The sequence below is a fragment of the Lactuca virosa genome, chromosome 5 (assembly GCF_052849685.1).
Source record: "Lactuca virosa cultivar CGN04683 chromosome 5, Lactuca_virosa_CGN04683_v6, whole genome shotgun sequence".
NCBI lineage: Eukaryota > Viridiplantae > Streptophyta > Magnoliopsida > Asterales > Asteraceae > Lactuca > Lactuca virosa.
This window is the reverse complement of record NC_136430.1, coordinates 356719224-356735207: the sequence shown is the minus strand read 5'-3', so window position 1 is coordinate 356735207 and position 15984 is coordinate 356719224.

The window sequence follows — 15984 nt, the reverse complement described above, 5'->3', positions numbered from 1 at the left end:
TCTAAATTCCTCATATAAATCTAGACTTCGGGGAGGAGTCTTGGGATGTTATTCTTCTGTAACAAGCTTCTTGCTCAAATCTTTTTAAGGGGCATCTTGAACTCCCTTGAGGGATCGTTTGCTCTGGAATGACGGATGATGGTTGATCATTTTTGTAGTAAGGGAGGAGGATGTCTTTCTTCTTCTTCTTCTTCTTATATTTTCTCTTATCCAATTTCTCTTTGAGAGATCTTCAATGTGAATATGTTTTTCGATATCTTCTCCTCCTTTTGTGGAAGAAGGCCAGCCTTATTTGCAAACCTAGAATATCATCAAGATTATCAAATATTTTGAGGAAAGATGCAATCATAGTTTTGCATAACCTGTCTAACCCTAAGTCAAGAGTTGGTTTCTTCAGGACGTCTTCAACAACTTCAATGTCATTGTTCATTTTTTCGATTTCGTCTAAGGGGAACATCCATAATCCGAATTGCATTGTTTAGAATTTTGACATTTATTTTAGACATAACTAGGTAGTTTGTGCGATGGTACAACAATTCGTCTAGTAGTATTTGATTTCCTGTGGCACGATTTTTGACAAGTCTTCGTTATTTTTGATATTTGCGGAGGTAAGAGATACATTTGAAAGTGCCATCTCCGTAGTCACTTTCTTTTCCAATACATGTATCTCCTCTAATATTTTCATTTATGCTTATGAAATTCAATTTTGAACCTGTTGTAGAATTTTGTCGAGGTCCGTAATAGTGACAAAGTTTGACCCATAAATCTTTGATTCTTGAATGGATAACAAGATTGAATCAAGTTGTCTTCCAACTTCTTGAACTGATCGCTTGAAAAACTTTATTCCCCACTCTTCTTTTTACTGTGTGGTGATTGTTTAGTGGACACAAATGATGATTCCGTAGGCTTTTGAATCTTAGGTTCGAAGTGTTGAGTTTTTGCTAGTTAAGGCTATCGGCAAATGGACAATCATGGTTGAGGTTCTGTTGGGATCGATAATTTGACTGGAGAGTCATTTCTCATAAGATTGTCCTCCGAAGGAAAATGAATTTCATCTATGATGTGTTCCGCAGAGTTTTTCGATAACTCTGAAGTGAGTTTATTTCGCTTATTTCTCTTTCCCTTTCTCTTCTTCTTATCTCTAGCTCGGCTTCAATGGGAGGTCGAATATTTAGAATTGACCTCAAAACTAGTTATTTTTATCACCGGAGGCCATTCTTTTTTTGGTCGAAAACAACTCGATATAAACTAAATGGTTTTTTGAGTTTGTCTTTAATACAACCAACCCCTCTTTAATTAATGTTAATTTATTTTACTCCATAATTATAGTTAAACTTTAAATATTTGTTATTTATTAACAAATTAATTTCTTTTAATGAATATTAATAATATTTTGTTTTAATGTTTGATATTAAATGTTAAATTATTATTTTTGATATAATATTATGGTGTTTTTCATGATTATATGTGTAAAATTTATTTTCTTTGGTGTTTCCGGAAGAAACCGAAAAAAATTATATTTTTAGTTTTGCCTTTTGCATTCAATGTGTTGTAATATTTTTTTCCATTTAATTTAATTGTCAAAATTTCTGTGAAATATGTATATATTTTTTTAATTAAATGTTTTTTTCATGTAATATTTCATTTAAAAAAATTGATGTTTGTATTAAAAATGACAAATTTAAATGCGTGTTTATAATACATATAATATAAATATGGATAAATTAGTTAATTATGGAAAAAAAGTTTTTCAAAGTGATCGATGATTGGAGATCGTTTAGATTAATAGGTGTTTGTTTGATAAAGTTAATGAAAAGCTGATGTAACAAAATTTAAAAGCTAAAAAGATATCATCTGCACAATAGGTTTTTGCTAATGATTACTAGACAAGAATATGAAGTTGCATATAAATATTACTACATGAAAATGAGGTCAAAAACAAGATATTTGTGTTTTTTTTTTTAATCTTAGGAGATTAAATTTTATATGCATCGAGTATTTAAAATCTTCATTTACTTAAAAGACGGCCCATGCTAATCTGGTTCCAGGTGGTTATATCATGTGGGTAAACCAAATAATACTAACGATATTTTGGATATGTTAACGTTTGAATCATGTATTTTCTTTATATAATTACACACCTCAACCATTAGATTTTTTTTATCGCAAAACTAATATTTATTTACTTATATATCATCGTACAACGAATAAGAAGACAAACAGACGACAAGTTGCGCCGCTAATCCTTTTTGTATGGTAAAACCAATTCTTTTGAAAACTACATCCATAGATCTAGGAGATATAACATTGCTATGCATGATCCGTTGTACTCTACTAAGAAGCTCAACCGCATCCGACACAAGAAAATTAAACGTATCAAATGCAAATGGTACGAACACGTGTTGATTTTTCATGCACAATTTTTCATGTTTGGTGACCTTGCATGTAACAACTTTTAATATAGTTTGTCCCACCGTGAAACCCCCGGGCCTCAAGCCTACGAGAGGGGATACCCCTGTAAGGTCCACACATGTGTGTTTCCCTCCAACCCATCTAAAAATCAAAACGTCAGCAGGTCTAAAGGTTGACCTTCGTTCTGCTGGGTCAGTCAGGAAATTCACATGAGCTTCTTTCTTGGCGGAAACCCCGACACACTTAAATATGTCGACCAAAACATCCCTAACCATATCGTGCCTTTATTTAAACCCCGAGAGTTCTTTGCAATGAACTGCATGCTCTCCAAAAGAGTCCAAACATGCCTTGTGGCACACCGGACATATCTCGTTGACCGAGAATATTGGAATCATGAGTCGATATTTAAGAATGATACGATACTCCACAGGAGACATATGTTGACCAAGCTCATCTATAGGGATAACTAAAAGAAAATCTTAAGCATGTGGTGCACGTAAACATTGGAAAACTGCTTTCTGCCGAGCCGTCATGTGGAAATACAATTTCATATCTTGGACAATTTTACTAAAAATGGCACTCGCCAATGTATTCTGGGATTTAGGGGGGCGGTGTCCTTAGTAGAAAAACTGCTAAGGTCAATGTCCGGAAGCTTGTTACGAAGAGAAACTAAGGCACAAACATAATCAGAATCCATACCATAAATGTCACTATCTCGTAAGATGTGGTTGATAAATAAACACTAAAATCTTTATGAAAAATTAAACTCATAATTTAATTGAAAACATTATAGGAAAAAGAAATATATTAAGACGATTTTGACGACAACAAATAAACTAACAAACTAGTCGGACATCTTAAGATGGATAAAAGGAGAAACCTCCAAATAAGTTATAAGCAGTTGGACTTCCGTTTTCATAACAATGTTATTCGACATATACCATGAACTACCTTTTAGAGTCTAGACCACTTCAAAAGGTATGCGATCCATTAGCCATGATCCATATTGTCATATTGAGGACGTCTCACATTGGCCAACGCCCCTAAATCTCTCCAACAGCTCGTGATTCTTGCATACAGTTACGCCCACCAAGTGATAAATTGTCCTATCGTTGTTTTTTTTTTTTTTTTTTTTTTTTTTTTTTTTTTTGTGTGTGTGTGTGTAAATGATATCTAAGAGAATTGCTTGATAAGATTCAAATTCTCCATCAGGTACCTTAGAGTGAAATTGGTATCGTTATGGTCAAAATCATCTACTGATATAATTAAACTTTAGATCATAAGTGATTTAAGTCACAATCGTTATTATTAAAGACGAAAAACACGTGACAATTAAATCGTAAGTACAGGTTAACGGATTCACAAAAAGCATGTCGGGCCAAATACTGTGGAACTTTAGAAAGCCACGTATTTACCGAAAAACAAAAGTTAAATACGTCAAATCACAACTTTCTGCAAATTATAATATTTGTTGGGCCAAACGCAAATATAGATGCAATGATCTTATACCAATCTTATAAACCTATCAAACATATTTCCATTCAATAGAAGAATATTACAAATTTTATATTAATATATCTTGTAATTCATCTGATAAATTCACTTTAGAGTTATTTATATTTACCAAAAATACGTCAATATAACATAATTAATAATTAAAAGAAAGAATAAGTATACAATTTTAAAAGGGAATCATAATAAATGGTAGGATTATATGAACGTATCCAAGTATAATACATTTCACGTGTCAAGTTTGAGTTGCATGAATAAGCTAAAGCTAAATTATCAAGTAAAGTGGTTAATATACCATTTGATTATAATTGTGTTTTTGGGTATAAAATATAAATTGTTCAATTTATGATCTTATAGTAAAAAATAAACTAAAAACTTCTATCAAATAAAACGACATACGTTCTGGATGAGTACTTAATAAGTTAATATGTCAAAAAACACTACATGTGAAACCTTCTACAACTTCTGCTATGGTATTTTTAAGTTCCATGGAGACGAGTTTGAGATTTTATTATAGACGTTATCTTTACAGATCTTACGTCGATTTTGTTGTTGTATTATAGAAGATAACGATAAATTTAATGATATAACTTTTTTTGTATTTAATTATTATTAGATATATCTAAAAAACAGGCTGATCTTTTATTTTGGACTATTAAGTTTACTTGTCGATATCATAACAAAATTACCTCCAAAGTATAATGAGTTGGATTTGAATCATCTTCAAAAGTATTGCTTTCGGGTTTGTAGGCTTGACAAAGACGTCTGGATTTGACAAATCGGTCCCACACTGATAAATGATAACAATTAACAAGTACGAAATTTAAATAATTCATAAGCCTATTTTATTTTAGAACGATGAATCATTCCAAAGTTGAAGTTCATAATATTTCAATCAGGATTTTTTTTTAATACCGGTATAAATATTTTATGAGCCTTAAGTCGTGAACTAATGCATTTAGATTGATTTTAAAAATCTTTTATGAACTATATTTTAATGCGTTATAATAAGTTAGTTAAATATGCTGGAGCTCAAAAGAATTATTAAACACCAACAACATGTTAAATCAACACATATGATTGAAGTCCAAGAACATGGTTTATGCATATACAAACCAAAATACTTGTGAGTGATTGCACAACAAGATCTTTGTATTATTATTACCGACCAAATAGAATAAAAACAAAGAAATATTTTCATAATTTTAAATTCATAAACAAAATTTGTCATACTTTGAAAGACCGATCACATTGAATTTTTTTTTTTTTAATCGTTATAATTTTTGATTGATTAAATTAATAAGATCAAACCCCACTACTTCACCCACACATTCATTCTCTTTTTCTATAGCATTTTACAACATTTGTGGTAATACTTTGGATATGTTTGACAAGAGCTTTCGAGAGTTTTTAAGCAATTTTATTCTTTAACAAAATCTCGATTTATATGAAATGGAGGTGAGCCTGCCCGAAACCACTTTGGATCCGGGACTATAATTGATGATTCGAGAGGACAAATAATCAGACTGGTAAACCAAGACCGATGTCGGTGTCAGTCTCGATTTTTTGGTCAAATACCTGGTTGGAACCGGTACATGGTGCTAATGCAATTGGTATTGGAAATAATTTCAAGTCATTACAACTTCAAACGAAAGATTTATGGCAGTTTATAAGAGATGACAAATTCAGTTTAATACCGAAATAGAAAACAATTCATCTTTGATATCCTATATATGTTTCAGGTCTTGTAATTCAATTAATATGTAACCATATAATATGCTTATATAGTCTAAAATGAAGTAGAAACTATAAACTATATATTGGAAAATTTTCATGTCATTTCGATTTCAAACGAAAGAGTTATGACAATTTTAAAAAGATAACAAATTGTGTACAATGCTGAAACAGTAAACAAAATTTAGCTGGCATGTAACTCAATCAATATGTAATAAAATAATGTGTTTCAAATAGTCTAAAATGAAATAAAAGTAGTAAACTACATACTGGAAAAAAAATTCATGTCATTTTGGACAGGTCCTGGTTTTTTAGCCGGATCCGAAGGCAACGAACCGGAACCGATATAAGACAATATTAAGAACCAAAAACTAATCTGCTTGATGAAAACCGGTCCAGGTTCGATTGAACATACAAGCTTAAATATTTTATTTAACACAAAAATTTCATAATCTGCAAGCTACTTCAAGTTCATATTGGGATCTTTTAGTTTTAGTTTTTTATGTAATTTTATAAATATAAACAAATACAATTATTTTTACCAAATATATCTACACAAATAAAAAGGCATAATTTTAACCTTTAGGCTTCGCAACCAACATAGCGTTGTCAGCTATGAGCTTCGAACTAGTATTTAATATGATAAAAGCGTTCACCTTACAAACCAAAATTAATATCACAAAAAATCATGTTAAGATTGCTAAGAGATAAATAAGTAAATTTGGTTCTTAATGTTACTAAAAGAATATTTTTTAGGACTAACTCAAAACGAAAAATATTGTATTATTTTAACGCTGTGTGGCAAAATGGGTCGGATTGGTCCAAACATTTATTTCAATACATTTTCTTATTTATAATAAATAGTTAATGTAGTAAAGTAAGATAAAAACTTTAATCTAACTATTATAATAGGAGAATAGTTTTATCCATAAGAGGTGTAAATTAAAAATCATTTAAATGGCTTTTTATTTTTCTCATTTTATCTTTACTTTTTTAGTTATATTTTCTAATTATATTTTACTTGTCCCGTTTAATATCAAATATAACATACATTAATCTTTTTTCAAAAGTAGATTAACTGAATAATCTAAGATATAATAATTTGGTAAAACTAAAAAAAAGTAAATCGTGCTTTAAGTGTTGTATCCTTATTTAAAATGCCTAAGATCACATGGAGGGTTGGTCAGAAATCAGATCTTGAGGGAGTTATTTAAAGGGTAAGAAATGAATTATTCTCAATCTTTGATGAATGTCCACCTTCCATCCATTCATTATAACTAACATGATCTCCATATTTATTTATTTATGTTGGATGGCTACCCCCACCAGATATACATCTTATGTGTGCTTCATCTACCCAACAATCGTTTCAATGTCCATGTGCCCTTTTCCATAAGGGCAATTACGTCATTTGCTTTTTCGTAGGTTACCTTTATTCCAATAAACGGCAAATGGTTACTGGATATCCCAACGGTGTACTCATTTATATACATATTAAAGGCATAAAAGTCTTATGAATAATAAACTACTAGATTATGACCCGCATAAAACACGGAGAAACATATAAAAATGTACATATAAAGGTATAAAAAAATTGGCACTATAAAAATAATAAAGTAACAGAAACAGACTTAGCATTATTGGTAACATTGAAATGTCTGGAAAAAAAAACAATGAAACACCTAAATATCTATAATCGTTGAAGGATCTCTTTGTAGACATAACTTTTTGTTTTATTAGTTGGATGACCTTCCTCGTTATATATGAGTAACTTCAATCTTTTTTCACTTGTGACGCGAGAAACAAAAAACATATAACTGACAATGAGTGAAGACGGGCATACGCAAGTATAATCCAACATTTGATAATTATTGTCATTGACTTTTGTTAATGGCCATAACAAAATAAACAACTATGAGGAATTGCCTCCCGCTAAAAACGGAATGAGATTCTTTTATTAGACGGAGTTAACTTCCTGCAAGGTATATAAGTAGTCTCATTGAAGAATCTAGCATATATGATTCAGGCTTCAATGACGTGTCTTCCAATCCTAACAATATGTAATCTAGTACCATTGCATAGTCCTTTGGTTTGCTCGATATTACGAAGTAGCATGAATGGAACACCTATTTTTAGTGTAAGTTTATGGTTGAGAATTCTAGATGTCTTAAAACCATTCAACACAACTGAAGAGTAGATTGATTCCTCAAAAAAATCTGGTAACTCTATCTCACATAAAGAATTTGAACTCATATATGTTTTCCCTTCATCTTTCATCAATCCTAAAATGTAGTCATTGGTAGCATCAAATTCTTCATTTGTAGGTATCAAAATAGCTTTATCCTGAAAATATGATGGATCATTAAGATGGTTTTCAAATGATGGATAAATGGTGGATACAATTGAATGAATATGGTCACATGTACAGCGAACAACAACGTCTTCTGGAAATTCAACTTCAGCTTCACCATCATTAGGGCCACCAATATTACCTTCACTAATTTTAAGAATCCACTCATCAAATGCTTTTGTCTCATCCAAATCATTAGTTAGACAACCAAACTAAAGCCTCATGTTTACGGTGAAACGTAAAACTTTACATTCACGCCATAATTCAATAGGGGAAGCTAAACAATTTACGATATACCTAAATAATCAAATGCATATCAACTCGATAACATTAATTGAAAATGTTCAAGGTTTAATGTTAGAAGTTTGATGTACAATTTATGAATTGATTTTAGATTTACTACAATTCAAAGTTCATTGCCTGTTTTGGATGATTACTCAAATTACATTGCTAATCTCATTGTGTGACATCCCCAATTTCACGGCCAGAAAAGACCGATTTGTTTATGCTTTGTTTTTAAAATCAGAGTAATCTTTTAAAAGAAACAGTTGCGGAACTTGTTCCCAAAACAAAAATATGATAAGAATTTATCAAAGCATTCCTTTAAAGAAATGTATTTTCATTATATAACAAAATCTCGGGATGTCATGTTCAATACAGACCAAAAGCATAAACGGAACAAAATAGACCTTACAACAGTTATTCATAACTACTGGCCTATAATCCAAAATCTCTCGTTATGTCAGCCAACTTATGCTCTCGTGCCATAACCTGTAATACAAAGAAAACTGAGAGGGTCAGGCTTGGGAGCCTGGTGAGCATATAGGGTTTTCAACCCACAATAATATAATTATTATATTTAATTATCAAACAATCAATCCAATTACCCACCCCCATTATCTTCTTTTATTTCTTAAAGATTTACCTTAAGAACCTATTACCCTTCTCCCATTCATTCCTAAGGATTGCCCTAAGGAATTGGCACAAAGTCTAGTGCTGCCATGGTTCTTAGATTACCTCTGGTGAATACGCAATTCAAAATAATTAATGAACACCTAGTTCGAGAACACCCATTGAACACACTCCGTTCAATAATACCTAATGAACACCTAGTTCAAAAACACCTAATGAACACTTAGTTCAAATATCCCTGGCGAACACATAGTTCAAAACATCTAGTGAACACTTAGTTCAAATATCCCTGGTGAACTCAATCACCTAAGGAACACAGAGTACGAAAGCTCTTAGTTCAAACCATGTGATAATAATGTATATCTCGATCCTGCAAAACCACTAATATTATTAACACATATAAATCATATTTCTAAAACAATCTATCCCATCCCGTCGATCCCCACATACTGACCCTATACAATGATCTTACGAGATCTAGCCTAAGGAATCGATATGAACCACAAACTGACGAGGCTGCTTCGGAAATTCCCTAGCAGCAAACGATGATCAATAAAGACATCAAATGAGGGGAATGGAATAAGTTTCACCACGAACCTTCATTCGTAAAAGAAAGAACCACAAGACAATTAAGTCAGGGGTAGTTATCTAGATAACAATGCCTAGGCATGGTCCGACTATCATGAGGTATTATACCCCCAGACTCTCCCTATCCAGCATCGAACTTTGCCTAGCAGTGGCCTGAATACATGAGGTATTTCACCCCCAGACGCACCCTATCCAGCAATATAACACCAGACATACCTAACAGTGGTCTATTACCGACACACTTTATTAGGCAGTCTACGAAGTTCCCTTAATTACTTCGTGAAAGAAAACGCTGACATATGAAGCTCGGTCGATCACTTCATAAAAGAAACGCTGACTCCAAAGCTCTCTCGAAATAAAAGTATGGGGAAAATACTACTAGAGTACTCCCGTACGCTCCCGTAACCAACACACAAAATTGTCAAAAAGACTTTGTACATGATAGTACTTCTGGCACATTATAGTACTCTGGTATGCGAAAGACTCGTACCCGAGAACATAATAGTACCCTGGCACAAGCAGCAACCAAGACACAGAGCTTTGAAAAGGACTTCGTACATAAAATGTACTTCTGTACGTAGGACGTACTCCACCTATCATCAATCTCGCAACGCACGTACTCTTAAATAGTGACTACCCAATGTCCAAACTTAATTGAACTAAACATCCCATTTAAGTCTTAACCCATCACTAGGCAAACCTACAATACTTATAATCAATTTCCGATACTATCTCCGTTTAGGAAACGCTAACTAGTGTATACTTAACACAAAGTTTTAAGTAATAATATCCTATATACACATCTTAACACATATTGGACCATAACTGGTTCGCACGTTGTATATCATTAATTATATATAACGCACGTTTTGAGCAATAGCAAATATTTCACACACATATATATGATGGGTTTTGAGCATTCTAACACTTCCTAAGTGTACATGCAACCCTAATAACCTTGGATCTATGTTTGTCTAATTATCATGCAAAGTTGAATTCCAAGGTTATATTCCTATCTAGCATACATGGGGAACAAATTTTAACTTGCATGAAAGATAGAATAACTTACCTTGTTGTTGCTTATGATCCTTGAAACTTTGTGAGCCTAGCACCCCAAGTGTGATGCCTCAAATGCTTCACACAACACCAAATGCTTTTGGAATGACTTTAGAGAGAATACACACTTCTAAAATCGGCCTAGCCCTCTTGTTTCTTATGTGTAGCCGATTTTGGTGGAGAATGGGTTTCTTATATAGTGTTGACACATCTAGGGTTACACCATGTAAACCCTAATGTGTCATGACTCTTCATTTCCATGACCCATGGGTTTGTAACTCCCATGGAGCATCCTATGGGTGGAACCCAACTTGATAATCCATGGAGCCTCTTAGCCCACTATATAAGATATGGAAGATTTACATAATCTACCCATATATTTAATTAGTTATCTTTTGATCACTTAATTAATTCTAAATTAATTCTTGATCAAACTAATTAAATAATATTATTAATATATTAGAACTTATAATATATTAATAAACCATAAGTGTTATTTCTCTTATTTTAGTTTATCCAATTGCATGGTGCCATGCAACCCAAATGGACCATGCCGGGTCGGGTCAAGTACATACCAGAAATAGTTATGGACTTAGACACCTTATCCAACAGTCTCCCACTTGGATAAGTCTAATAACTATAACTGCAATACTTCAGGAACCGATCGGCAATCGTAGCTCTTTCAAGGTCTCTCGGAACTGAGAAGATGATGATACACCATTTAAGATAAGTGATCATATAATCCTCCGTTCTAGATATCAGCTGGACAAATACATGGAACAATGTCTTACTTATTGTCCAGCAGTTTGTTTCCCGATTTCCGATTTGTTTGACAAAGAACTTAATTGAACACATCAACTTAGTTCTGACCGGGCCCGGTACATAGGTCAAAACAAAATCATCGAGGGGCCCAGATATCAGCTTTTAATCCAAGAAGGAACAGATAAACTTCGACTCATATGTTTGTTCTACCACTCATTGAATTATACACAAAAGCACGTTTTATAACATCGAGTTACCAATGCGTTAACGTACAATCAATGCATAACCAACTCATAAGTAACAAATCATATCTCTAGGTTTGAAGACTTATATGATATTACCGTCTCACGATCACTCGAGATAAATTCCATGAAGTGATTCCAGTGAGCGTGGGTTGAGTCCAATGCTCAGAACTTATGAGTACTCATGAGTGTTGTAGCCATGTCCAACAACTTAGACCTCTGCAACCAATCATGACAATCTTGATTCATACCTACTTCCGACATATGACCGACTGTGGAGGTTCGAATAATATGATATACCAAACATAATTATTCTGGAAGTCAAAACATGCAAAAGAAATATAGTAAACGATCGACAAGAGATAGCAACACTTTACTCATAAATAAAACACCTTTTATTCATCATCTAATGTCAATTACACTTTACAAATTTCAAGGTTATCTAACTACTAAATCTAATATCATCCTTCAGCCCTATGCTCCGAGCATGCTGGAGATGCTTAACCCGAGTCAGTCCCTTCGTGAGGGGATCTGCTGGATTCTCATCCGATGATACCCTCTTTGCCACGAGGAGTCCTTCTTCTATTCGATGTCTGATGAAATGGTATTTTCTGTCGATGTGTCTGGATCTCCCGTGATCCCTTGGTTCCTTGGCTAAGGCAACTGCACTTTCACTATCACAGAAAATTTCCATTGGCTCTTTAATAGTGGTACAACTCCAAGGTCTCCAATGAAGTTCTTCAGCCATATCGCCTCCTTTGCTGCCTCGCTAGCTGCTATATACTCTGATTCGCAAGTTGAATCAGCCACTGTCTCTTGCTTGGAACTCTTCCAAGAAATTGCTCCTCCATTTAAGGTAAAGACCCAGCCTGACTGAGAGCGGAAATTATCCCTATCAGTCTGAAAGCTAGCATCACTATACCTTACAACTCTCAAGTCTTCACTCCCACCGAGGGTAAGGACCCAGTCCTTAGTCCTCCGTAGGTACTTGAGGATATTCTTTACCGCAGTCCAGTGTGCCTTGCCAGGGTTCCCCTGATACCTGCTAACCATGCTCAAAGCAAAGGCTACATCAGGTCGAGTACACGTCATAGCATACATGATCGATCCTACAGCCGAAGCATAAGGTATTCGACTCATTTCTGCTATCTCAGCCTCAATACTAGGGCTTTGTGTCTTACTCAATCTGGCATTACTCTGGATGGGTAACTCTCCTTTCTTGGAGTCCTGCATGCCGAATCTCTTCAACACCTTATCCAAGTAAGTACTCTGACTAAGTCCAATTAGTCTTTTACTCCGGTCTCTCAAGATCCTTATCCCTAGAATATAGGCAGCTTCTCCTAGGTCCTTCATAGAGAAACACTTCCCAAGCCAGGACTTAACTTCCTGCAGAGTTGGGATGTCATTTCCTATGAGTAGTATGTCATCCACATACAATACCAAAAAGCTAACTATACTCCCACTAGCCTTGACATATACACAAGATTCATCTTCACTCCTAGAAAAACCAAATTCCTTGACTTTCTCATCAAAGCAAAGATTCCATCTGCGAGGTGCTTGCTTTAACCCATAAATGGATTTCTCAAGCTTACACACTCTATTAGGGTACTCTGTGTTGACAAAACCCTCTGGCTGACTCATGTAAACATCCTCAGCCAACTTTCCATTAAGGAAAGCGGTTTTGACATCCATTTGCCATATTTCATAGTCATGAAATGCGGCTATGGCTAACAGAACCCTAATAGACTTAATCTTGGCCACTGGAGAAAAGGTCTCATCATAATCAACTCCCGGAGTTTGTGAGAAACCCTTTGCAACCAGTCGTGCCTTATAAGTGTGTACATTACCATCCATGTCGGTCTTCTTCTTGAAGATCCATTTGCACCCTACAGTCTTACGACCTGGTACATTCTCAACCAAGTTCCAAACTTGATTGCCATACATGGACTGTATCTCGCTGTCCATTGCCTCTTTCCACTTGGCTGACTCAGGGCCTGCCATGGCTTCCGCGTAACTGTTAGGTTCATCCAGACCTATCAGTGTCTCATCACTGATAAGTGTATCACCTTCCGCAGTAATATGGAATCCATAGTAATGCTCAGGTGCATTCCTAACCCTTGTGGAACGCCTCAGAGGTACAGACTTGTCAATTGGCTCAACAAAAGTTTCCTCCTCAAGTTGAGTGCTAGGGTTTGAAGTTCCTTCACCACTTGACTCTTGAATTTCTTCAAGGTCAACTTGCCTCCCATTGTCTCCTTGGCTTATGAACTCTCTCTCTTGAAAGAAAGCCCTCCTAGCTACAAAGACCACATTCTCACTAGGTCTGTAGAAGAGGTAACCAAAGGATTTCTGTGGGTAGCCGATGAAAATACACCTCTCACTTCGAGGTTCGAGCTTATCATGAGTCTCGCGTCTCACAAAAGCCTCGCAACCCCAAATCTTAATGTGGTCTAGTTTGGGTACTTTACCAGTCCACATCTCATGAGGAGTTTTGGCAACTTTCTTTGTGGGAACTAGATTAAGGATATGGGCGGCAGTCTCTAAGGCATACCCCCAAAATGAGATTGGTAGCGAAGCTCGACTCATCATGGAACGAACCATATCCAACAAGGTTCGATTACGCCTCTCAGCTACACCATTCAACTGCGGTGTCCTGGGAGGTGTCAATTGTGAGACAATCCCACATTCCCTAAGATAGTCGAGGAACTCTGAACTAAGATACTCACCACCTCGATCGGATCGAAGCATCTTAATGTTCCCGCCCAATTGATTCTCGACTTCCTGTTTAAACTCTTTAAACCTCTCAAAAGTCTCTGACTTATGCTTGATTAAGTAGACATATCCATATCTACTGTAATCATCAGTAAAAGTCAAATAATAACGATTAGCATCCCTTGTGGCATGTTTGAAGGGCCCACACACATCCGTGTGTATAAGATCCAACAAACCTTCACCCCTCTCACAAGAGCCTGTGAAGGGTGACTTTGTCATTTTTCCAAGTAAGCATGATTCGCAACTATCATCTGACTTTAGGTCAAATGACTCCAATACTCCATCCTTTTGGAGTTGGCCTATGCGTTTCTTGCTTATATGTCCAAGACGAAAATGCCATAATGATGCTTTATCCAAGTTATTATCATTAACAGAATCAATACACAATACATTATTTCCTAAGTTATCAACCACATATACAGTTTCATACACACCATCACAAGGTAATGCTTTAAAATAAAGAACATTATTAAAGAAAGCATTAATCGAACCAACTTCATTATCAAATGAAAAGGTGAAACCTTGTTTATACAATGCATGAAAGGAAATAATATTTCTTGCAATTTCTGGCGAATAACAACATTTATTCAAATCTAAACTAAACCCACTACTTAGCGATAAAGTATAAACTCCAATCTTGGTGACAGGTAAAGCTTTCCTATTCCCCATGATTAAGTTTATTCTTCCATGCTCCACATTCTCACTTCTTCTTAGTCCCTGCATGGTTGGGTTTACCTTTCCCATCCTTCACATCTTGTTGGTACTTTGGGCAGTTCCGCTTCCAATGTGACTTTTCATGGCAATAGAAGCATTCAGCCTCTTTAGGGTCAGAAGAAGGAGTGACAAAACCTTTCTTGGTTCCACTTGAAGAAGAGCCATCAAGAGTCCTAGCCTTGGTACCCTTCGAAGAGCTCTTCCTCTTCTTCCCTCTACCTTTCCCGATTGCCAAAACCGGGGCAGAGTTTGGAGTAGGAGTGTTAACAACCGACTTACCCTTAAGACCTGTTTCTGCGGTCTTGAGGAGTCCCTGAAGTTTGCTGAGTGTGACCTCTTCCTTATTCATGTGATATGTCATGCGGAATTGATCATAGCACGATGGTAAGGAGTGCAAAATGATATCTATTGCAAGCTCCTCAGGGAAGTTCACATTAAGCTTCAGCAACCGATCCACATACCTTTGCATTTTCTGCATGTGGCTCGTGACGGATTCCCCGTCCTTCATCATGGTTGTTATGATGGAGCATATGATTTCATACCTCTCTTGTCGTGCACTTTGATGGTATCTTTCCATCAGATCTTGGTGCATTTCAAAAGGGTAGAAGTCCTCATAGGACTTTTGGAGTTCCGCTGTCATGGTGGCCAACATGATGCATGCCACTTTTGTAGCATCCCTTTCATGTGCCCGGAAGTCAGCGATCTCCTGGGGAGTTGCAGTGGTCTCATCAATCTCCTTAAGCTCCTTGTCAAGGACATATTCTTTGTCCTCGTAGCGGGTAATCATCCTGATGTTTCTGATCCATTCATTGAAGTTGGATCCATCAAAAGTGACTTTCCCACACAAGTTCATAAGGGTAAAGGAGCCATTAGGATTAGAGCCAGAAACAACATTGTTTGAAGACATCTGAAAGAAGAGAACAAGATTAG